The 26,787-nt window shown below is 30.2% G+C and overlaps 1 long non-coding RNA gene across 1 annotated transcript in view; it reads left to right on the forward strand.

Moving 5' to 3' along the window:
- LOC114128683 (uncharacterized) overlaps window positions 1–26,787 on the forward strand; it is a 101,837-nt gene extending 75,050 nt beyond the window's left edge. The window contains exons 7-10 of the long non-coding RNA XR_007604431.1: window positions 17,182–17,425; window positions 19,725–20,589; window positions 20,646–20,751; window positions 25,300–26,787. This is a non-coding gene — a long non-coding RNA (uncharacterized LOC114128683). The remainder of the gene's footprint in view (window positions 1–17,181; window positions 17,426–19,724; window positions 20,590–20,645; window positions 20,752–25,299) is intronic.

The following is a 26,787-nucleotide window of genomic DNA, read 5'->3' on the forward strand; positions in this document are numbered from 1 at the left end:
GAGACGATTTTGTCATATAAATCTCACTGTTGTAATAATTTTAAAATTATCAACTCTCACCAGGACGTCCTCGATGTATATTATAAAAAAAACTTGTGTTAGTTTCATACGATATGAGCAAATATATTTTGGTCTGCATTATTTTTTTTTTTATTTTGTCGTAATTTTAAAATTATTAATTATAGCATGCTCGTTACTTAGGAAGACTACTATACCTACTTTAGACTTTTAGAAATAGCAATGTATTCCGTTACCGATGTTTTTTATTTATCCACACCCGTATGCGTAATATTATTTTAAATTATAATACAATAACGATAATAATAATAATAATGAAGGTATATAGTGAAAGTGATAGCAGTAGCTCATTTTCGTCTATACGATATTAATTACACTCATTTTGATAGGTAGGTAACCAGTTCAGACCGAATCTGCGATTTTACACACATAATAAATTAGTCTACGGTACGAGTATTAAAATACGCGGGTGTACCGTATTATTTATGCATGCGATAAATCTGTATGTCTAGCTCACGGTTTTCTAAAGATAATATTATTATTATATATTGACCAGTGTTTTGGGTATGGGTAAATCATCGAGACAGCATTGCAGTGTAGAAAAAAAAACAATAAACAAAATTTGACTCGCCTGACCAGAGTATGTATATTATTATACTAGACACAGTTATTCCGTGTATCGTTTTAATATTAATTTTCGGCTATCGCTGACGGGCCGAGTTAATGAATGAAATACCACGTGAAAATAATCGTGTACAGAGCGATTTAAACGAACGTTTAAATCGCATGTGATTTTTTTTAATCATGCTCACCTACTCTACCATATGTAGAGGTACATAATAAATTTAAACCGCGCAGTAGTAGACATATAATATTATACCTACTTATAAATATAATACATACATTATACATTATTTTTGTATGTAAAACTTCACGGGTATATTCATATTTTTCGAATCACAAAAATAATATTATTATAAAATTTCATCAGACCATAATGTATAATACATTATTTACTAATAAAAAATTTAAATAACTATCGGCTTGCCAACTTAAGTGTTGGGCATGCAGGGCCTTAATATTTATTAAGAAGGTTAGGTTAAGGTTACTTGGGAATTCTCCAAATAATATAGATCTGTGACATGAGACGTATCAGAGTTTGTTATTTGTTTGTCACAATGTATAAAATACGTACAGACATTAATAGAAAACCACATATAACACGACATAGACCTTTTAGTAAAAAGTTTACGACTATTTATAAGTTTACAACCACGGAAAAAGACATGAATCATACTAATCATACACTATCTAATTTAATAACGAATTGGACGAACGTAGCAGACGTATAAATTAAGCGGAAAATGTAATACAAAACATAGAGATGCGTACACGTATACATATATATCTGTGTGTGTAGTATATATGATGGTAATAAAGTGCTTGGACCGAATGTAATAATTATTCTTTCGTTGTTTAATTTTAATATCATACCTTCGCGTACGATTCTCATCTGTAACGAATAACATAATTTTCGTAGAGTCCGTCGCATTTGCAACCAAACTCTTTCTTTGTTTTTATAACATTGCAATTATGCGTATGCTTATAATATTATAATATATAGTTGATTATTTTATACTTGGTGATTACTATAATGTTCCGTCAGACATTTCATTCGCTATTGTAAATTGGTAGAAATAAAACTCGAATTTCCATTGCATAATCATCTTGTTCTTAATATGAGCAATATATTACATATACGTATATATAAGTATTAATAGTATATTATATTCTAAACTTCTAAAGGCATTACTCCATCACTATTAAGTACAATAATTGTTGTATTGTTACCTGTGGATAAATTAATTTTTACTCAGTTAAACCAAAATATATTTATCATGAATTTGCTTCAACACAAAATATTAAAATTATTTAACGCGATTAATTTACATTATCGAAAAAATTGTTTTAAATACTGCATACAATACTAAACGCACTGTTTGCATGTTAGAACATCTAAGCAGTTAAAATTCATCGAAAATCAACATACTAATGCGTTTGTTAAATGTGACCGTTAAAATAATAAAGCAATTAGGTGATTTGTTATATTCGCTTGCCACCTAAAATTTAAACATAAAATTTGGCTACGGTCCAACTATAATAATTCTTTAATACCCGAGATATAGGTACCTCCTATATAATATATTTTTAATAAGATTAAATTAAATAAGCGAACACTGCAGCGTATCTTTTTATGTTCTCAATAATATTAAAAACATAAATTAAGACAAATTATGTCTACACACTCTGCATAATATAGAGGCACATTAAGATATAAAGTTAGATTCGTCGTAAAAAAATAAATTGTATAATTTAAAAATTTTACCGAATGAGCTCAGCTTACTAAACTAATGATATACACGTATGCGTACAAACGCATGCTGCAAAAATATTATATACCTGTCGATTGTTTCATCAGCAGTATTATATTACTATAAAAATATTGTGTGCCTATATACTATAGCTATCTATGCATAATGCATATACTATAATAAACATATACATATAGGTATAAACTTTTGAAGTGCAAGAATATGTACTTATACATTTATATAAAATACTCGTGATTTTTTATAAACAGTAAAACATTCCTTAACGGATACCTCTAAATAGTGGACACATCCAAATAGCAAAAATTTTTTTGGGACCGGGAATATTTTCACTATCTATAGAAAACTTTCTAAGTACGACATGCTTTAAATAACAGGCACTTATGACAACTATAAGATTTTGAAATTTTTACGAGAATAACAATTGTACCTATAATATAAAAAATTATAATGTTTTAAATAAAAATATTGAAAAATTATTTTTTTAATAAGATAGATAAATTACAGTTTTTTTAATTATTCTAATGTATCAATGATTAAATTGAATCGAAATTACACTAATAATAAGATATATATTTAGATACTTTATTTTATCTCAAATATACATAGAGTCGTGATTTATCAAGTATACTTTGAGTAAACAGCAATAATCCACATATCCTGCTTATCTACAGCTTGCTGTAGCATAATGAACTGTTCGCATAAACGCATACTTATAAATCACTCCGACTAGCTTCCTAGAATGATTCCCCAAGAGAGCTTACCTCCTTTTTCTTCATCAATAATGCAGTCATTTAAAATCTGATTTTTGAAAATTTATAAATATACTTAATACTAAAAGACCGTATTTTCAAATTCTTTAATTTTTACTCCTTTAGGAGTATTCTGTAGAGAAGCTAACTTCTGTTTTTCATAAAATAGAAAAAATCTCATTTTCTATTGTTAATTATTTAGTGGATAATTTTTCTGAAAATTTAAACGTATCAAAATCTAACTTCGACAAGTATTTGAATTACTTAGTTTTGTATAATTGGGATTATAGATCCATAATAACGAAAATAACGTTTTGCGAATTATATTGTAGGTATATTTACTAATAAATGTAAAATAATGTATGCACTAATTCTGTATATTATTTTATAAACTATCCGTGACTAATGACGAATATTATACACACATGTACAATGCACTGTAGTGCATACCTACGGGCTACGGTTAAAAAAATGCATCACACGTTGGGATGCTTTAATTGCTGGGTTAAAGGTTTTATACATATTTACATAGATTTCAATGCAGTTATTAGTAAAACATAAATGTCGGTTCTGATTTTTTAAAACTATTAACAATTTTTGATTTTATATTTCACTAATTTAAATTTATAATTTATACACGATTAACAACACAACTAATAATATTAACATTTATAAAACATACAATAAAAGCCTGTTTAACATGGAAAAATATCTTTAGTACACTCAAAATTTCGGTATTGGTTTTTTAAGACTTACATATTATGTAAATAAGGATTCTGGTGAGGGGGAGATTCCAATATTTTCCAAGGGTCTCAGAACCGGTTTTTTTTTAGTATATAGTTTCAATCCATCCCCTCTATACGTGAAAATTGCTCACAATCGTCGAAGATAGTAGGTACACAAAATATGATTATAATATCGTATTCACTATGATGTCACTATACATACGCAACTACGTAATTAATACACACATGCATACACACACATGCGTGAATGTGTTATGGCCGAAATGACTAATTTTAAACTTATTACTTTTTTTTTATCTCAGACCTTATTCCTACATAATATGTACCTATATATATATTATTATCTGTCGCGAACTTATTTTCAGCCATCTAAACGTATACTTAAAACACTGAAATAAATCCATGGTCGGTAAGTTTTTAGCGGGTTAGAAGGGAGAGGGGGGCTTAATCACTTAAAATAATTCCCAAGTTCCGCTACAGTTTTTAACATATTATTATATTACATTAGAACTATTTGTAACTATTTTAAAAGTAGATGCGACGACCATAAGAAAGAGGTTACGTTTCGCAATAAATAAAAAATCGTATATACAATTTTTTTTAGGTGAAGTAGTTTAGTATAAGATGTACTTTGTGAGTTATTTACTTAAAATAATTCAACGAGATTTTTTTTTACGAACAGATTTTACAGATGAGACGTTTATAAAATCCCAATCTCTAATACTTCCAATGAAAATTTTGTTACTATATATATATATTATATACACATATTATGCCATTTATATATTATAATTTATAATACAAATTGTATTTAAAATATATTTTCACATTTACTCATTCAGTGTTTATTACTTAAATTATTGAATTTCCAATTTCACTCTGTATATTTGGTACGTGAATATTTTTTATCGACCAAAATCTCGATAAGTATTTTCTAGTTAAATCGTGCCCACAAGATTAATGTGCGTTTTGAAATTGTGACATTTAAATCGTTTCGAATTAATCGTTCTAGAATTTAATTACAATATTATTCTACGAAATGTAAATACGTGTATTTAACAATATTATAATGTTGTTTATATCAAGCATAATAAAATAAAATATATATTATTCCATATAATTTATACATAGGTGTATAAAATTTTTTTATAAATCTAATTAATATTAATTGGTTACTATGCACGGATGAAGAAACATATATTTTATTTTTATTCAAATTAAATCGAAAAACATGATTATCGTTCGCATAGAAAACGTCATTTTATTATTTATAAATTATAATTAACAGTATTGAAATCAGTCTGGAATTAATAATTACTAATTATTAATGTACATATTCACTTTTTTTCTAAATTTTCCTTCTATTAAATTAATATTATAAAACTATGATATTCTCTGTAGAATCGTTAGGTATGAAACGGAGTAAAATAAAATAAAATTGTCATCGTGACATAGTATATATTCCAAAACAACGTTTATTACTAAAAATACACATAATTTTTATCAAATAAGTAAAATATAAATTAAAATAAATAGGTAATAGTAATAGATAGGTATGAATAATGTATAACCATTATTCATTAGTCATTTCTCATTACACATGCCACATGCATTGAATTTTAAAAAAATTATGACATTATATATTATATTATATCATTTTAACAATAATCCTAGATTAAAATAACCATTATAATTTAAAAATTGACTTTAAGAGCTATAATAAGTACAATAGAAGTAAAAAAAACTTGTCTTAATATTATATAACATTGAAAATTGAGATAAAGATATATCAAAAATATTGACTGCGGTTTTATAAAAATATAATCATACTAAAATTATAATTTTAAAATTAATATACATATTATTGTGCGCCGAAAAAAAAATGTTTAAAACATAAAAATAAATCTGGCTTGCCTAAATTAAAATTTAAAACTTGTTATTTACTCACGATTTGTCTAATATAATAATGTATTTTTCACTCAGAAACGTATACAAATCTTTGTTTAAACGTAAAAAAAAAGTAGTAATCATAAAACAATATTATTAAAACATTCTGTGTTTAGATTTTTTGACAGAAATCGAAAAAAAGATTACATGTAAAATAGTGTATTTATTTAATTTTTACTCGTTGCACCTCTTTCACATTTCTACTCAACTTAATAAGCCCTTTATGGTGTATTCTGGAATAATAATGGCTTATGACTAGAAGAACAAATCAAAAAAATTAATAAAATAAAATAACTAGATATTTCTGTGAACCAAAATTGAGTGCTTTTTCTAAATCTTATCAGTAGCCATGCTCGTTCAACTTCATTATAATATTATTATACGACTTCAGCAGTATTCTCTGCCACGTATAATGTATACGAGAAGAGGTCGTCGTCATATGTCTGCATTATTAGACACACACATAATTTGTATATGTACATACCTATATTATACATTTTTAATAATATGTACGAGATTAGTATAGTAGTTGCATTGCCTACCTGCGATTACATTTAATTTGTAACGTTTCGTAACACGTCTCTTATACACACACAAATATATATAACATTATAGATGCGATCACCTCGTCGAATAATACATATACCTATATACACATATCATGTGTATGATACGATATTGTAATACATCGACATTTTTTAAGGTTACACGCGAATGACCTCATTATGTAGGCGGTTCGTTGCGTTGAACAGACGTAATGAGCTTAATAATTTACGTAAAGACACCCGCCGCCGGGGAGTGCCACTCGAATACTCGATGCCGTAGCTGACTATAGCGAAATCAATGAAACTACTGCGTAAAACAATAATTATTATTATTTATTAATATTTTAATAATAGTATTAAATTATTTTCTTACGAGTTTATCACAATTTTTACTTATTCAATACTCAATATCATTATAGATATATTATTTTCAACGATAAAACGCGTTTCTCTCTGGACTCTGGATGTGTAACAAATAACAATAGCTATAACTTTTCTCCTATACAAGGCAAACGCCCGTGGTTATATTGTAGGTTATTTAAAAGTTGCAACGATAAATTATGTAAAATTTACATACCGCAATCTAATGTAAATATTATGCGATTTCAAATAGAAACATTCATTGATGTATAATATAAACTGCGTGCCAGAATCATCTTTCTTGTTTGTTGAAATGTCACTATAAAGTCGTGTTCAAAAACGGTATTTCAGTTTGATTGCAGGGAAAAATCTTCGATATTCATATGTATTTAGCCATGTATATACGTTTACGGATGTTTTTTTTTTCAACACAAGTTATATCTATTTTCTTCAACAACTCGTGTTTAGGAAAAATATACGTTTTACGCCTATAATAAACAATAAAGGGCATACATAAACATTAAAAATAATATTATATAGTTCGCACGCTGAGTAAAACTAAATTTTACTATTTCAATGACTTTTTTCTTAAGTTTTATAAGTAGTATTTTCTTGTTAGACTTTAATCACTTTTTTTTATGTGGATCTATATTATGGTATACAATAATGTCGATATCATGAGTTTATATAGGTATTATATCAATATTAAGTTTAGGTGTAGACGTATTATATTTTGTACTGCAGTGTAATATAAATATAAAGTGATCATGAAGACATGAACTGGTGTGTACAATAGTACATGTTAGGAGTTTATATAACAGTAATAATATTTAGTGTACAGTTGTGCACACAAGCGTGATGATACATTATCATACCAAATAACAATACTTATTGTTTATTTTATATTTTTATTTGCTCGTTCACAATAAAACACTATGATGTGTTTAAGTCAATTTTCGGTAACATTGAATTGGTGCTTCGAAATCTCGATTTTATTTTTTTAAATACTATAATATTGTATTAGAACTCCTAAATGTATAAATAGTCGTTCCCGTGACCCGTAGAACTGGTTGAAAATAAAACACTGGTTGCTGAAACACAACACAATCAATATACATTTCATACACCCATCCGATTTTTCAAATTAGACACCGTCCTTTTAATTTATTCAAAAAACATAAACCGAGCTCAGTTAAAAGTCGACTACACTAAGATGATTACACTATCTATACTTACCACAGTTTACCAATACACCCGACCACCCCAAAAAATGTCCACCGCGGTCCATTGCACGCCTAGGCGTCATCGAAACCCTTTGATCATACCCCTGTATCCGGATATACCAATATACATGACGTCGTGACGTATCTAATAGTATTACCATCGTTCAGACGCATCTTTACGATGCGTGTATAGTACTTATAAACGCTTATGTATTGATTCGCGAAAACGGACTTCCGGACTGATGCATAATAAGTTCACAGGGGCGAGATGAATCATTGGCGTCGCGGACCGTGCGATAGTGAAAGAGACCGCGCGCGGATTCTGGCGTCGTAGGTACCTAAGTATGTGTATACACGATACTTATATATTATACAATACTACAATAACATTTATTATAATATACACACGCACGCAGGTCCTACCCCGTTCACAATGGACCGCGGCGACCGACGTATCGAAACGTATTATAGTTATAAACGCGTGCATAATATTTATACTAGTCGCGAGTATTTGCTGTGACGCGGCCTCGGCGGCAGTAGTATCGTTGTCGTCTAACTGACACTTGAATGGGTTAAAACTCAGAAGTGTGTGTGTGTATTCGTGAATTTGAGTCAATGCGTTTATGTGTGCGCGTGTTCGTAGGCGTTTTGCGTTCTATCGCCGACCACCGATACAATCGATTGCGCCTTATTTATCCGAAGCGCAAACCTGTACATTCGCCGCCGACGCCGCCGCCGATCAGTCTCTGGCGCACGTCACTTCTTTTAAACGCTACATCAAGACGCCACTGTGATCACCACAATATTTTACTGGATCTCGAGACGGATGGATGCGACGTGGATACGAATGATACGATGCAAATATGACTGGGTCATAATATACAGTATGTATAATCACGGGAACACGATCATCCAAGTTTTTTCCTTTTTTTTAACGCCATTTATAATTAATACAAAATAATAGTATCTAAAGTAGTCGTTTTCAGGTATAATAAAATATTTTTAAAATCATTCAGTATTTTACCTAATATTATAATGACTATACTGTACATGAAATACATGCAATAAAAATGCATAAATATTACAGACAACTTTTTTTTTTAATGTTATCTAACCTAACCTAACTGTAGGACGGAGTCGTGCGCAGTCAACGTAGTTTTTAAATGTCGAATACCGTCATTTTTTTTTTAAATAAATATAAATCTGGCCATCGAATTAGTAATTCGATATCAATCATTTCAAAAAATGGAATTTCATTTATAGTGTACCTTTATTATTTTTGATCGTCATCGGCTACACTATATTATAATTTATTATAATAATACATAACACTTCTGATTTAAATTCGATCACGGAATAAAATTGTACTTAGTGGTGACCTTCCTCATATTTTATAATTTTACAATATTTTAAATTTTCACATAATAAACACGCACTTTACATAGTTACAATTTGTAAAGCTAAAAAAACGACGAATTGTTAAAGAATTGAAATGGTAATGATATGCTACAGTGCTCCGGACAAGAACACGTTTTTTTGTTTGTTTTCTTTTACGAATACAAATCTGTCTTTATAACTCTTATCAAAACAAAATCATGCCGTATTATCCGATAACAGTGACAGATATCACGTTTTGACGAAAAAATAATAAAAACTGTATTATAACTTCTAGCCAAATTTTTATAGATTTATTACAAATAAGATTCAATTTCGTGTGTATATAGATAACCGATTAACCAGTTTCAGTAGACTCATACTTTTCGGGTCGCTTATGTATAATTTTCTTTTTACAATATTGCGAAATATTTTGAATTACACTGAATACTTTTTGACGTGATTTTCCGTGAAGTTTTTTTTTCCTATGATCAGTTAGACGTGTGAGTCATTATAATGATAACACATCATCGGTCTAATTATAATTGTAATTTAAGGATATACCTTTATTCTACCAATTTTGAGTTAATTATAAATACTTAATTAGCAAGTATATACCACCCGGATCAGAATTATGATTATTAGATCAAATGCGTTTCGGAGCATTACTAATTTGTTTTAGCGCCGTAACACGCAGCTGGTTAGACGATAAAAATGTTTAAAATTTTAAAATATAAACGCCAAACTCGTAAAACGCGATTCCTCTTAACGTATATGATAATATAACTATGTACTGGAGTTCGCGTTGTAAGACGTAAATAATATTATAGTCTTGGTCACAAGGTATACGTTTTTCTTAATTAGTAATTTGTTAAGTCATATTATTAAAACGTCGCGTAGTCATCATTATAGAAAACTATTGTAATTACATAGGTAGTTAATTGATATTATATTTACTTCGATCGATATTTGTCAAGTCAGTAAAATTGCTATTTTTAGAGTAAATGATTTAGTTTTGTTGCGTACTACATTACATTATGGTACATTAATAATGTTGAGCCACCCTTTACTTTGTTACACTCCCACAACCCCTTACTAATATCAAAAACAACAAAATATACACTATATACCATACCTATTACATAATTGTATATCAAATTTGACTCATTGTTCTTTTATATTATCTAACTCTAGCCTATACACCTACATAATTCACAGAACTATAAACAAGTTGTGTATAATAATTAAATATGCAGATAATTATTTACAATATTGATTATACTATTTATATTTTATACTAATAAAAATAGCGTAAAATAATATTTAAAAGATAGTTATAGCAATAAATATTACTCAGTTCTTCATCATTATCATCTAACAATACTAATTTCCCATATTAAGGTAAAAGAATTATACGGTCAATGTATATTAATACATTTTAAAACAATTTAAAAGACAATTTTATATAATCTCTGATTACAAATAAATCATTATTTCCATTGCATATTTTTTATAAAATATAAAACTACACCATTTATTCAAATTTCAGACTCGGCTCCAATACATATACTCGCCATTCATGCATATAATTAATTTCCCATGCCAACCTACCTAAATAATATAATGTGAGTACCCAACTTATCAAATTATATTTTAAGACAACTGTTTTATAAACCCTATTCGTAACGAATAGAAAACATAATGTTATCGAATCCTACACTATTATTTTAGGCTTATAAAATAGTATTTAAAAAACGTATTTATGCAATGGTAACAATTTTTAGTTGTTGCACACGTGGACGTCGTTTGTAGACTAAAAATGAATACTTCTACTACACGAATCACTAGTGTGAATACTGAGACATTTTAATAGGACAGTTAGGAGTTGTTTGGAGTCTTTTTTTGTAGTTTTAGACAAACTGTAAAGTCTAAAAATATGAAATGAAAACGACATTGATATTTTCGTGAGGCTTTTGGAGATTCGTAAAATATATTATATGTAGTACTTATATACGTGTATTATTATATTATACCAACGTTTTTAATGCCGTTTTTTTCATCGAAGACTATTTTGGCAAACACAATTAGGACCACCCCGATTCACAGTGAATTTATTGAAATCATAAAACTACTAACTTGTAGTACCGAAATTTAATTGCTTTACTCTAGAAAGTGTCTTCGACATTGTATACATTTATATTTTTTTAATCCTTGTAAATTACGAGGGCATCTTTACACTTAAACAATATATATACATATGATAAAATTAAATGTGTTGCGATGCTAATTGTGTTAGTCACGAATTATTGTGGACGGTCGGTACGATAACGCAGCCACACAAGACGATGATATATTCTTAGATCATATTATAAGTAATAGACCGTTAAGTGTGAATCACAATATTTGGTGCAGAAATATTATTATTATTGTTATTTTATTTTCTAAAATGCATTCCGCGGTTGCACTCGTTGAAATGAAACGTTTGTAAATTATTCCCATACAGTAAATTACTTATGGCTTAAAAACTGATAGGAGATTTTTAACGTTAATTTACAATAATACTCTAAAAACTTAGCCGATGACTCGTTTTAAATTGGATATAGTGTTATTTTTAGATGCGTGCAAAAAAAGCGTACAATTCGTGACATACACGTGCGCTTTATTTATTATAGATTAATTGTATTGTAACATTTATTTAATTAAATTATATTTATTATGGCGCTAGTGGTAAACGAAACGATAAAAATTGTTTATTTATGTTTTCTGTTTAGCAAAAGGAGCAGCTTTTTAAATCCGGTAAAATGAAGATCTAGACATCAAGTGAAATATATTACACGTAATAAATCGTTCTGTATTAACTAGAAGGATATAATAATGTATAGATATTATTGTTATGATAATATGTTGTGACCGAGAGTATTATACGTATCAGTTACTGTATATTATACAGTAAATAATATAGTACTTAGTACTTACTTATCTTCATATAAGACAGTCCTTATGATTTGGTATTATGTATTATACATCGTTTAAAATAGTATAATAATATCATTTACTTGTTCTACTTATATCCCGTACATTTTAAACATATTTCTACTTAAACTTTTCGATGACAACTATAAAATATATAACAATATGATTCATATGGGGAAGGGGGTAGGTGGCACGCGCGTCACAGATAATAAACAGTAATAAATAGAAAATAATACACATTAATTATTGGGTATTAGATATGCTATTTTTTAACGTTTAGCTGAGATTTTAGTGTTTTACTCTCGATCATCGTAAATGTATGTCGTTTCAAGATGGTTAAAACGTAAAAATACTCACAGACCACAGTGACCGGCTATGTGAGTCTTTTTAGAAATTTAAAAATGTCATCTGACTCTATATTTGTGAAATATGATAATATACACGTTTTCTTCGCGATACAGATTAAGAGATTGGTCATAATCATTGTCAGAAGCGTATAGAAAGATATGAGGATGGCAGATAGGTACGTCTTTAAAAAAATATATATATATAAATACATTTTTTAGAAACAAATTTATGATTCAATAATAATTAACTATCATATAATTGTTGAAATGTAATTATTTTTAATATAAAATACATGTTTTGCATATTTGTATTTATTATGATATTATGTACATCGTATTGATACGTATCGATAATTGGTATAATAAATACACATTATAATACTATAGTTGTGTAGTATGAATATAAAATGATAATAAATAGTGATTGTTAATAATCGTGATCGCTAAAATCAAGAAAGTTTAAAGTAATTAAAGATAGCGCTCTAACTATATAAACTTAACACTTTCTTAATAACCGTTTATATAACTGCATAAATTTGGATTTATATATTTTTATACAAAAATATTTTTTTTTTTAATTTTTTAGAGTATTGTAACATTAAACACTTTCAAACGTCTATTTTTAGAATTTATTTTAATAAAAGTTTTTTTTCCACTGATTATGGGAAATTAGTTTATAAAACGTATGTGTACTTATGCCATTGACCATTGTAGAAATGTCATTATACCTTTGTTACGTGTAATAAATATAATGCGATATATAAAGACAATAGAGTATATATAATAGTAATATAGGTAGTTTAAGCACACTGTATACTTATGGCACCAGATTGAAAACAACTTCACTCGGAAAGTTGGAACAACGTTGATTTTTTTTTTTAATTTCATCGACTCCTTTTCCCCGGACATTTTTCTTTACACTTATCGTCATTTCGATTTTTCCAACAGAAACGGCAGTTATGAAAATACTATGACTACCGAAAACTCGCTGAATGAGAAGCAGTCATAAAGTCGTTTGCTTGGACGGTACGTCATCATGTACTCAAATATACCTACAGAGTATCGACACGCGTGAAGACGACGGGGGCAGAGGACACAAGTATTATAATAATACCAATAGAAATAATGATAATAATTGCAACGCGTACTCTTATACCGAATAACACACACAAGCACGAGCATATTATTTATTATATTACATATTAACGCTTCGTCACAGTCTTTTCATGTTAATATCGAAATACGAGTGTATTTACAACAATAGACGTGATGCACGCATATGGGTAGCACACGGCGGCGGCATCACTACGACATGATAATATAATAGTATAATATCATGATATTAATAAAAGCGTTATAAAAGACCGATTTTAAAAGACTATATCGGCTGCAGCGGCAAAAAATTTTTCCGCAGACTCGTTCTCCCGTAGTATATATATATATAATATGATATGTACGTGTATATATAATTAGCTATAGGAATACTGCACGCGCAACGAATAGTGAATATATCTATACATAGTAATATTATACTCGCCGTTTTATTATTATCTATATCATGTATTTACGGGGTGAACATATTAACTGGCTACACTATAATTTTCAGAGTTAACTTTTGTTTTTTTTAAATAAAACAATGTTTAAGACTTTTAAAGTATACCTATTCGCATAATATTTACTCTGATTTTATAATCAACATTAGTTTTTTTTATCTAAATAAGTTCATTGATGTTTTAACTCTTAACTTTTTTTAAATGGCAACCTGTAATACAGGTCCTATATATGTTTTAAACTTTTTTGTGGTCTTGCATTAATTTTTGTTATTAAATAAATTATGATTTTATTTATAAGCATATCAATTATAGACGAGCGAAACTGCACTATACGACCATATAATAAAATCTCTGCTTGGTGATTGCCATTTTATTCCACTCATATGAACTTTAAATAAGTATTCGTTATTAACAGTGAAACCGTATTTATTCAATGTGTAATATTCATAGATACGTCAATATTTTTAGAAAAAAATTATAATGTATAGGTACTTCTAAAATCTAAAATATTGGTTATTATAAATACTTGTAATAGACAAAAAATGATCTTTCTTTCTCGAAAAAGAAAACACTAATAATGATTACTAAAAAAAATGGTGTATTATAAAGTACCTAAACATAAAACAAGATGAAAACCTTATTTTTTTAAAAAACACAAAAACCTACTTATAACCGTTGAAATGGAGCACCCTGTACAAATAGGTGCGTATATTAAGTAACTCGGATGTGCAGTAGGTAATACATGGCGAGGTCCCGTCTCGCAGACTGCAGGCTCCCGCGGGGCAATCCGACATCATTGTGTTCCTATCCGGTCTAGTGTCTATGCGTATACGTGATATTATGTACACGCGACGTGTAATATACGCTCAGCGGTAGCCCTCTACTCGCTACCGCCGCCACAGAGAGTGGAACGTCAAAGTCTCCCGCGAGGAAGTCGTCGTCGGCGAGATAGATACGACCGATAATATTTATATAGCTACGCGACGATGAGAAAAACCACTCATTGATCGGTGTCGAAACCCAGAGAATATACGCAAACGGATTTCTGGCCACCTAATTAAATCGGACTGACCGTATTCAGTAATATTATTATTATTATTATTACACAGTGCACAATATATAATACATAAATTCTGAATAACCAGTAGGAGTAAACGGTGGATGAGGGGGTATTGAGAAGAAAAAGGAGAACGATTCTGAAACGACGACGACGCAGATAAAAATGAAAAAATACAAATTATATGGCTATCGGCTTCTGACGCGTGCAGCGCGCCCTATATAATATATCATAAATAATATTGCTATATTTAGATAACACGCCATAATATTTTAATATACTCGTCATATGCGTGTTCTATAAAGTATACATATATATTCTTATAATATATTTATATATATTCATAGATGTTTGGTTCTTTTTACCAAAAACGTTTTTTTTTTAGACTTTTACAATTTTAGAGTTGTTTTTATTCGTCTTATGTGCACCGGTCGGGACTATGCTCTATATGCCATATTACTATATAATAATAAATTTAATGAGAAAGATTCTTGGCTCATTATATTGATGATTCGTATAAATTCAATGAATGTGTATATTTATTATTTATTCGTATTTATGAATTTAAAATATTGTAAATAATTTGTAATCCTTATATTATTTAAATTAATCGTCGTTTATGGTCGTAGAATTTTATTTCCTTAACACCAATAATACACTGTATACTATACCTTATATGTTAAAGAAATATCTTATTGAGATGTTGACGATTTAATAATGTTGACAAGGTGAAATACTTTTTTTAATTTTCACTATTTTACAATTAAAAATACACACGATTTTATACGACTTTGCTAGATTCACTAAATGTTGTAATCCAATTAAAAATATTAACCATACTAAATTCAACTGTCCACACTTCAAGTATTTAAAATACTGTATTCAAAACGCATATCAGTCTCAGTCATACATATTTTGATGTCTTAATCTCAATTCTTAATACTAATAATCCAGTAATAATTTTTGAGATAATTGCTTATCCAGCAAATCCTTCGTTCTATAATCTGTTTATTTGTAACGTCTATTAAAAAATCTCTTGTTAGTATTCTTTTAAATTATTTTATTTTCTAAAAAAATGTTACCTATTTAAAATGTCCATAAATTATTTTTTTAAATTAAAATAGAATTATAAAAATATTCAGTATCAATATTATTTTTGTTTATTCCAATAATATTATAATGATTGTGTTAGTTCTATATTTTCCATTAATTATATGCAAACATAATATTTCATATAGGAAATAATATTTTTGTGAGTTAATTTCGTTAGTTACATACACTAATGTTCATTAACTACTCACACAATGACATAGTTCAAAAATGAATGTAATAATAACTGCCTAAATATTACTCCTTAAAACATGCTATGCTCCAACCCCCTTAATAATAGTATATCGCAACTAACCACTTACTATTAGTCTAAATATTAAATATTTATATCAATAAAAAAAGCACTCATTCAATATTTCACATTTATACCTAGGTACATCATTACATGGCTACACTAACAGTTTTAGAAAAGTTCTCTGCTATACCCTGCGTTCATTGTGAAATCAGAAATATCTGATATATACCTGATCGACCAATAATATTTATATACATGCGCTTATGCGTCGCACGTTCTACACAATGTAAACAGTGAATTACCGAATTCGACCATATTATCATGAACAGTGATAATGTTATTTATAGTAATAGTATATATTATATATTCGTTGTCGTCCTCGTTGCCGTGTCGTGTCGCGTTCAAAGATGAAATCTTTTTTTCTATTACTTTTTGATTAAAAAAAACACAGGTATTCCGCTTTTTTAATTTCTAAGTCGATTTATCATACGTCAAGAAATAATTTTTAAATTCACCTATTCACGAGAAACACGTTTTTTTTTTCTTTTCAGGAATGCCGGCCCGTATACACCACAGAAGAGGCGAATAACGAATCACACACATACACAAACATAATATGTGTATACATTTATACAACGCACTATCAAAAACGATACCGTATCCGAAATTAATATATATTTTCTTCTCTCCTGTTTTTGGGACGAATAGTTTATGTGACAGAAAATACATTATGCGCGGCGGCGACGGTTCACCGGACGATTGCGTGCGTACCTATATATGTGTATACCACGTTAGGTTAGTGTGTGTGTGTGTGTGTGGTGTGTGTGTGTGTGTGTGTGTAGTTATAATATACGCGTATTCTACAAATATATCGTATCTTTCGTACATATTATATAGGTATATATAAATGTAGGAAGGCGTATAGTATAATATCGCTGCTTATATTGGTACTTTGCCGGGATACGGCGGTGAGCCTTGGATTTCTGCCAAAAATCAGCGGTCTACCTGCGAAACCCATCGCACCTGTAATCGATCCTGTTATAAACATTTTTTTTTCTTTTCTTTCCTATTAGATTTACTACTAGGTACGTAATATAACTTTATACGACGACGACGACGACGACGCACCGCTGTGGTGTAATGCGTTCGGCAGTGGTAAAGTAATAATATACAATATTATAATGATATATATGCTTAGTATATAGGTATCAGGTATGCCTATAATAATAATATTTGTATATACAGCAATAGTGTTATATTAATATACCACAGTGTATAGCGGTGTACAGTAACGAAACCGGAACATTGGTATATCGTATTTATAATGTACGTATATTATAACATGATATCGTACACATAGGAGGACGTACGGTTTGTACAATATAATAATATGCAATGTGACAGAGTGTGCCTGTATAATAGGTACTACTGTCGTATAATAGCATTATTATCATCCGAGGCAGGTCGTCGTATTAAATGGCATAAAAATTGAAATTGAGTTACATAACGAGTTACTTATACTTCGTGTTATTTAACGTAACTCAATAAGTGGTTTTAACTAAAATGATTACTTTACGTATTCATTATATTTTTCAATTGTATGTTTTACAGATAGCGATCCGTAATGTATTAATACTTTGTTCGATGAGTAAACAATTATCATTTTACGCATTAAGCACAAATTATGAATAATTATGTATTATTAAGTGTTCAGAAATTTTCAGTAGGTAAAGAAACTATCAATTGATGTAACTGTAAGATAGCGTTGCATAGTAGTCAATTTTAATCACTTAAAATGTCACGACACCATTTCTGTTTTAAACTTCTTCTATTTTCAAGTAATTTACAATACTACGCGAACGGAATAGGTCAGATATTCGAGGGTGTGGGATCGGATAAATCGTAGTGAAAGTATGTAAAAGGTTTTTGCGACGTTCTGAACTGATGGATTTAAGAGGTAACTATGTGGAATATAATAACATTTTATTATAATACTGTAATATTTGAAATATAGAAATATGTATCTTAAATAAATATAGTATATAAAGTATACTTTCATTAGTCATTTTACAGAAACATAAGGACTAGTCTGGTTAGTTTGGATTCTGCTTAGAAGTTTGAGAGTTTGGCTGATTCCCGACAAAATTGAACGCCATAAGCTTTTGTAATCCTTTAAAGATATGTTTCTATGGAATAAGATTGGTAACATTATTCCCTCCTTATATTCATCTTAAAGGTTAAGAAGGTTAAACGCAATAATAATGTCTAAACATTCAATACAGTAATCAAACAATTTTATTTACTCAAAAAAGCATCATGATCGTTTATGATTTATGTTATAAAAATAGCTTTAAATTTGAATTGTCAATTCTACTAAATAATGGTTTAACGGCTTACAACACGAATGACAAAAGACCGCCACGATAATATGTTGAATGACGATACTGCGGATGTATAGACGTCCACCGTCATTTGGCTTACTGACATAATATACTAATATGTATGTGAGCGCAGCGTGCGACCCTCTTTTGGCGAAAACGAGCTAGGTCACACGTCTGCCCGTAAATATTCCATATTATACGTTTTTCATTGCGAATAATATTGTTTTACTGGTCGTCGGGGAAAAAAATTAAAAAATCTCTCTCTCTCTCTCTCCCGGAACAATATAATAATATCAATACTCTCCCACTGAAACAACATAATAACGCGACACAATATAATTCTATACCTACTCGCGAGAGTTCCGAGCCACAACAATATAATAATAATAATAGTTTCTGAGGGCCATTTCGCGAGCTCGAGGGTATTAAGCAGCAGCGGCGGCGTATAGTCGTCGTCGTCGTAGTAGTAGTAGTCGTTGAGTGTTTTTTGCATTATATTATTATATAGGTAGATGCATGTTGGTACGCTGAGCTATCGGTGTGCGCACACAAAAGACTCGCATATGTGATATAATATAACAACGTGTGTAGGTTACCTATATGCCGTATAAGTATAAAAAATAATAATACAGCTTCATTAATGCTGTATTTTTCTTCGCGAGCACACCCGCGCTCATATAGCATGATGATGATGATAATATATTATATTATAGGTATGTAATGCAAGCGTCTATTATATTCAGGAAGCCACAGTGGCTGCAACAGCGACTTGATATCAATCAAAAGGACGAATAATAGATATAATAGTATATTATATTTTTATGCATATGGCGCGGAGAAGGAGGAGGAAAAGAAGAAGAAGATAAATAAGAAAAAGAGAAAAACTCCCGCAACGCGTTATAATAATAATAATGTATAATACCGTCGTATATACGCGCACGTGGTGTGACCTACGTCTGAGTGGCGTCGGCAGCAACGTACGAATGAATGGATTTCGCCAAGAGAAAACAGCAGTGCCACGTCGTATTAATTATACACAAAATGTGCATCGAGACATACTAACTCGTATAATTTACCTGTGCATAACGATAATATATAGGGCAAAACACGTTTCCGTTTGCTCTATTCCACCAATTATATCCGTTTTCAGCAAATAAGCTGATGTTGATCGATTCCAGCATGCTTCCACCAAAATGATTTCTATACCTAATAAGACTAATATAATATTAATATAAAAATTTTTATTATAATTTTTTTTTACGACTTTTACAATAATGCTGATGTTAAATGCTGAGAAAAAAATTCGCAAACTACAATAATGTTGACAAATTTATTATAGTTATCTTTATTTTTTTTGTTGATTTAATTACACTATGTATTCGACTAGATACCGGATACTCTAACTCTTTCGATACTTTTACAGCAGAGTTCTTAATTATTCCAACGATATATTATAACTGTTGATTGCTGCACCAAAAAGTTTTACGATGATGTGTGTTTTGAAGAAAAGAAAAATTGATTAAGTCTTGAACATTAAGAGTGATTTCTCAATTTATTATATCAAAGTTGAATATGCAGGTGATATTTAGAGGCGTTAAAAATAGAATATTTTCAGTAATTTTCTTAATTTGCAGGAAATACTAATAAGAAACAGAGAAAAAACGGAAATAAACACAACCACCATTTTCGAAAAACATCAATTTTGTTTTTTGTTGAATTTCAGAAGGAAATAACGATACTGTAAGTTCGCCAAATATTTTATATATTTTTATAAATTATCATATTTTATTTTCTATCTATACATAATACAATTTTTGAAATTATTAGACTTATTTTAAGCTATCTATTTTACGAACCTATTCACATAATGCTACAGTGCGTCGAAATTGATTTATAAGTTATAATATACGCTACTTTTTTGATAAAAATCAGTTAAACCGAATTAAAAAAAAAAAAAATAATCAATTTATAAAAAAAACTGTTTTTAAGAATAAATGCTGTTCACCAGTTTCTTTCGCCCAGAATCATGTTTTTCGTGTACAGAGATTTATAAATGAATTAAAATTTTATCATATCTACTGCAGTCTATATAGTGACCTACTCGAAACATGTACTACATATTATCAGAATGAATCCCCAGATTTATTTTTTTTTATTGTTGTACACCACTAGGGAAAACTACTTTACATGCAGATCTACAGAGTATTCATAATATAGTTTGTTGATTATTTTTATTTTACCCAAATCCAATTCGAGATATATATTGTTCTGTACGTAACATCACCATTCGTTTAAATAAAATAACGTTTTGAAACGTCCGACAATCTGACATTAACACGCACACACACACACACACTCTGAACGTCAAGTTAATATACTATAATATGATAATATGCGTGTATAGGTATATACTGCTATTATAATAACGAAGATGTAGTCTCACGACTCGGTTGCGCGCGGTGATCTTTCGGGTGACCTCTACGACTACTTGTTCGATCTATCAATTATTATACGAACGTAAATTGACAAATTGCTTCCATCAATCGTCGACTTGCAGGTGTTTTTTTATTTTATTATTTTTAAACGTCAATTGAAACGTTGTTGCTGTGCTTTATTATCTTGCGCGCGCGATAGAGCTACTCGGTATCACGTGGGCGGAATTTATAATTACGAAGACTTGCCATACGCGCGGGGTCTTTACGATATATATATATATATATTTATTGTAATAGACTGAGAATTAGGATTACGCATGTATAGCGTGTATAATACATACTCGGGCATGTTCGCGGTGGTGGGAAGATAGTAGGAGCGGTTTATTCTTTCGATTTTTTTTTTTATTATTATTATTTAATCCGTCATTATAATAATATTATAACCGTTCCGATAGTATGAAATATACTGTACTGTGATGTATATATATACGTATTATAGGTAAACACGCCGACTGTAGAGGTCATGTGCGTCCGATACATTGTAGTAATTAGTAATTATTTAGGTGTAAAGGTACTTTAGATATTATATTTATAGATATACCGCGATAATGCAATGTAACAAAGTATCATTACTTTTACACGAACGTCTATCATGATGTACCTGCGACGACGACCATAATCCGCGGTAATTAATTATGCGTCCGAGGTAACTGCACCCCGCACCCCGCGTATTATGTTAATACGCTTAACTGCAGTAAACACCCAAGTGGCCAAGTTTATTATGCACGCAATACGCGTTTGCCGTTCGCTGTACGACTCGTACGTGGACTTCTTTGTACGGTCGTCATCGTAAAATAGTAAAACCACCGACCTGTGTACTGGAAGACGCGATCGCATATTTTTATTACACGTGGTTCGTCCTACTCTTCACCCGCCGAAAAGCATATTCGTTATTCGTGTTTCCGGTGTTGTTTGATAGTCTATACTTACTCGTCATTCAGTGTGGTAGAGCATTAGGTTCTTGAAGTATGTCTAACTACACACTGTCGACGAACTGCAGCAGTTATCCGCATCCCCTACTCGTTTGCAGCTTACTGGCAGCACCACACACCATTAATATAGGTAAACGTGTACATACAAATCATTTCGATTTGCTTCCTATATGAAAATTCATTGACCAAGAGTACTCACCCCCTTTTTCTTATAATGCTGTTATTCAAAATCTGATTTTTAAAAATTTTAAATATACCATTAAGATTAGAAAATTTCAAGAATTTTCAAGTATATTTAAAAATTTCATAAATCAGAATTCGAATAAATTCATTATTAAAAGGAAAATGGAAATGAGCAATCAATCCTTAATGATTAATGAATCAGTATGTACACATAGTGGTAGAAATTAAATATTAAATCATAATATATTTATGTTGTGACAGACTATAGATGAACTAAAATTATGAAATTATTGGAAAAAAGTCAGGGATGAGTGGGTGATTTGAACGCAGTCATCACGTCGGATTTTTTTTTTTTTTTTTTTTGTAGCGTAGGATTTGCGCATTTGTACATGACAAGTCTAAAATCTTAGTTGTATTTTACGTTTAAAAACAATTGGGAAATAACATAAATGAAGAGCTAAAACTATTGGTGCAAATAGGTGAATATTATGGGTTATTATCGCCCCATATTTATGAATTAACCGCACTCATATTAACCAAGTTATTTTATAAATACTTAATTAATGCTATCTATATCTACAATTCATTTGGCATCTCATGAGTAAGTTGTAACAAGTTGTAACATTTCGTTTTTGGTCATGCACTGAGTTATTCATCTTAAAGGACCTCAATGATATAATATTCTCAAGACCGTTGTACTAATCGCTAAATTCTACAAAATATTGAGAGTTATATTGTTCAAAGTCAGCTTAATTTAAATGAACTTGTAATACTAGATCAATATGCAAATATGCAAAACTGACATTTGGAATTAATATTAAGGGTTCCTACCATGACTTAACGCTATATGTAAATTTCTCAAGTCAATTTTATCTAGATATTTTACTGCTCCAAACACGCGCTAACCCCTCTAAATTCTAGAAATAAGGTTTGGTAAAGCGCGTAGAAGAACTATAAAACGTGCATGAAAATATAACGTTTTTCAGTATTTGTCACCATCATTATTATAGTTGATATCGGATTTTAAGTAGAGGTAGTAATGTATTATTATGTTTATTATTTTTTTTTTTTGTGGTATTTATCGTCGTCATCGTCGCTTGTAAATAATATCATTGAGTATAATACGCATATATATTATATATATACTCAATGTTAATATATAATTCGTTTGTGGGACAGCCGTCGCCGCCACATACATATTACTTAATATTATTAAATACACGGAATGTGGACACACGATACGCCCGCCTAAACGTTAGAAGAGTTGACTGCGGTGAGGGTGGGGGGGATAAAAAGTCGTACAAAATATTATATTATAACGAAACCGTATACGAGATTCGCCCAAGCCTACATCGGTAGTGTCGTGTACATGGATGCTGCAGTTACGGTGGGTTTAAAAACAAACGGTGACGGGTGGTTATTATTTGTGATGTCAGCGTATGTATAATCGGACGACGGGTATGCGTGGGAGAGACCGTTGCGGTCGTCGAGACGACACAAATAAAAAAAGTTATTTTTTTCTTCTTAAAAAAAAAAAAAACAAAACAAAACTCCGATGAGCTAGCTATCGGGACCGATCGCCCGCCCGTTCATCAGTCCGCCGCGACCTCCGAGGACCCGGTCGGGTTTTTTTTTTATATTTCTAAAAACACGGCGCGATGCATATATTATAAAATAATATATTACGTGTGTGTGTGTGCGAGGCTCAAGAATTCGGAGATACGACCCCGGCCCACTCTTGTACATACTGGCAAAGACGATCGAGCGCGCCCGAAATAAATCGTTACACATTTCGTCGCCTGCAAGACGAAACCGACGGGGAATAATAGGTACACCTAGGCACCAGTTACATGATATATGCATGGCATAATACGATATCTAACTATCTAAGGTGTACGATCTCCCCGACACCAATTAGTAAATACCACGCTCGCGCGCCTCCGCCGCCTCGGTCGTACCTATATCGATCGCGCTGCGTTCTATTATTTTGTATAATAGTATATAATAATAAGTATTATTATTATTATTATTATTATTATGGTGCGTACATAGAGCGCGTTGATCCCATTATCATATTCATAATAATATATTGTTACATAATATCATCGTTTATCTCGAGCACCGAATTTTAACGACATTTATCGCTTGGCCAAAACCCCTACGCGTATTATACCTACGTGTATAATATATTTCTGCGGAGCAACAAATATTCGGTCGTCATTCGACAATTTCTGAGTATTCCTCTGACATCATTTTTCTCGTAAAATATAAATAATATGACCGATTCCCGCTCACCTGGAAAAACAAATTCGTTAAATTCTTGTTTCGAGATTGTCAGACGATTATCAAATATGTGTTCAGTTAATCAAATGCATACTCTCAAGCTTAGTTGACTAGAAGTTGAAGGGACCAGCAAAATAATTCGAGTTAGGTAATCAAGAAAAGTAAAAATAAAAATATACGTAAACTACCAAGCTAATTATAAAATTATAACTAATTATTGACCTATTATTGTGGTTATAAATAATATGCATATCAATACCTGATTAAATTATTTCAAATTAAATAACAATTTATACTATTTTAACTAACGTGATTAAAATTTTAATATTTAAACAAGAAATCACATAAAATATTAACATTTGATAAGAGTTCAACCAGGGTATCGTCTTGGTTAGGTTAGTATTTCTGCACATCATCACCGCAACTCCTTAGTCGGCAATGCTAGATATTGCATCGAATGCGCATCTTACCACGGTTACACTCCAGGTTCTCCATGAGCTTCCATTTGAACATGATACGAAATGGTAAATATATATTTTTTTATAATAATTAATACTAATAATGTGATAAGTGCAATATTTCCGGAAAAAAATATATCCTGCTATAGCTGATAATATAAAACTAAAATAAATCACTTTTAATGCCATGTATATCAAAAAAGCATACGATGAAATTTAATTTGTGATATAGACTGATAGGCCAAAAATCGTTTTTTGTGTATAATAATATTATACCCTTGAATTAAAATTTAACAAATCTATAACAGTGATCCACTCAACACCCTTTTCCACAGCAGAGCGGTATCCATTCGCCCGCCTTTTATTTGATCTTGAGTAAATCAATAATTTTCAAAGATCCGAAACTTATAATACATCAGTTATCAACTAAACGACAAACGCCATTAAACTTTTACAAAAATTATTTTCGCACGAAGCCACCTCGCAGTTATAACATATATACTGTGTATCATCCATTAAACTATATACGATCATATATAGGAACTAACCTGGGAAACTATAAAATCGCCGGCTATAATATTATTATAATCGTGGTATGTCTAAGAAGTTTATACATATATAGTTATTAGTTATTACAAATATATATGTATCAGATATGGTGCATATATTATAATATGCAACTACCTATATTATATACCACGCGTAGGAACGGGCGCATTCGCCGCTGCTGGATTTGTGCAGGCGTTATAATTTTTTTTCTCACAAATAAAACAGTAATAAAAAAATATTATATATTAGATATACATAAAAAAAAATCTTATGAAGAAAATAAAAAATAGACGGTGATATTTCACCTATTGCTCGGGGCGCCGCCCGAGTGTCTAGATCCGACCCGAGATACATTCATTATTCTTTCGACTACCTGTGCGCGCACATAATACGACGACGTCCTGTGCACAAACAGTGTAATTGTATATTAACTCATACACGCGTGCGAGTATACACATAATAACATAACCTGTGCTGCTACACATGAGCTATATTGCAATTTGCAATTTGAAATCGCAAACGCGCGGCATACAATATAATATACATGAATAACCTATAGAACACACCGAGCTCATATTTATGTATACATGTGTGATGTGTGTGTGTGCATATTATATATATATATTATTATGACGTTTTATCTACTTATAATAATATCGTAATATATTATATTATTATGTACCGCGCAGCAAAATCATATACGCCACTCGTATTTCCTGTATTTTCGTACCTACGTGTTATAGGTATAATAATGCGCGTAAAATAATAATATTATTTTTTTAATACGCACTCGGCGCGTGATATATTATTATAATATTATCGGTCGGCGCTATAAACTTAACTCGCTAAAATAACAGTTTTTTTTTTTAATGTTCG

The sequence above is a fragment of the Aphis gossypii genome, chromosome 2 (genome assembly GCF_020184175.1).
Source record: "Aphis gossypii isolate Hap1 chromosome 2, ASM2018417v2, whole genome shotgun sequence".
In the NCBI taxonomy this organism is placed as follows: domain Eukaryota; kingdom Metazoa; phylum Arthropoda; class Insecta; order Hemiptera; family Aphididae; genus Aphis; species Aphis gossypii.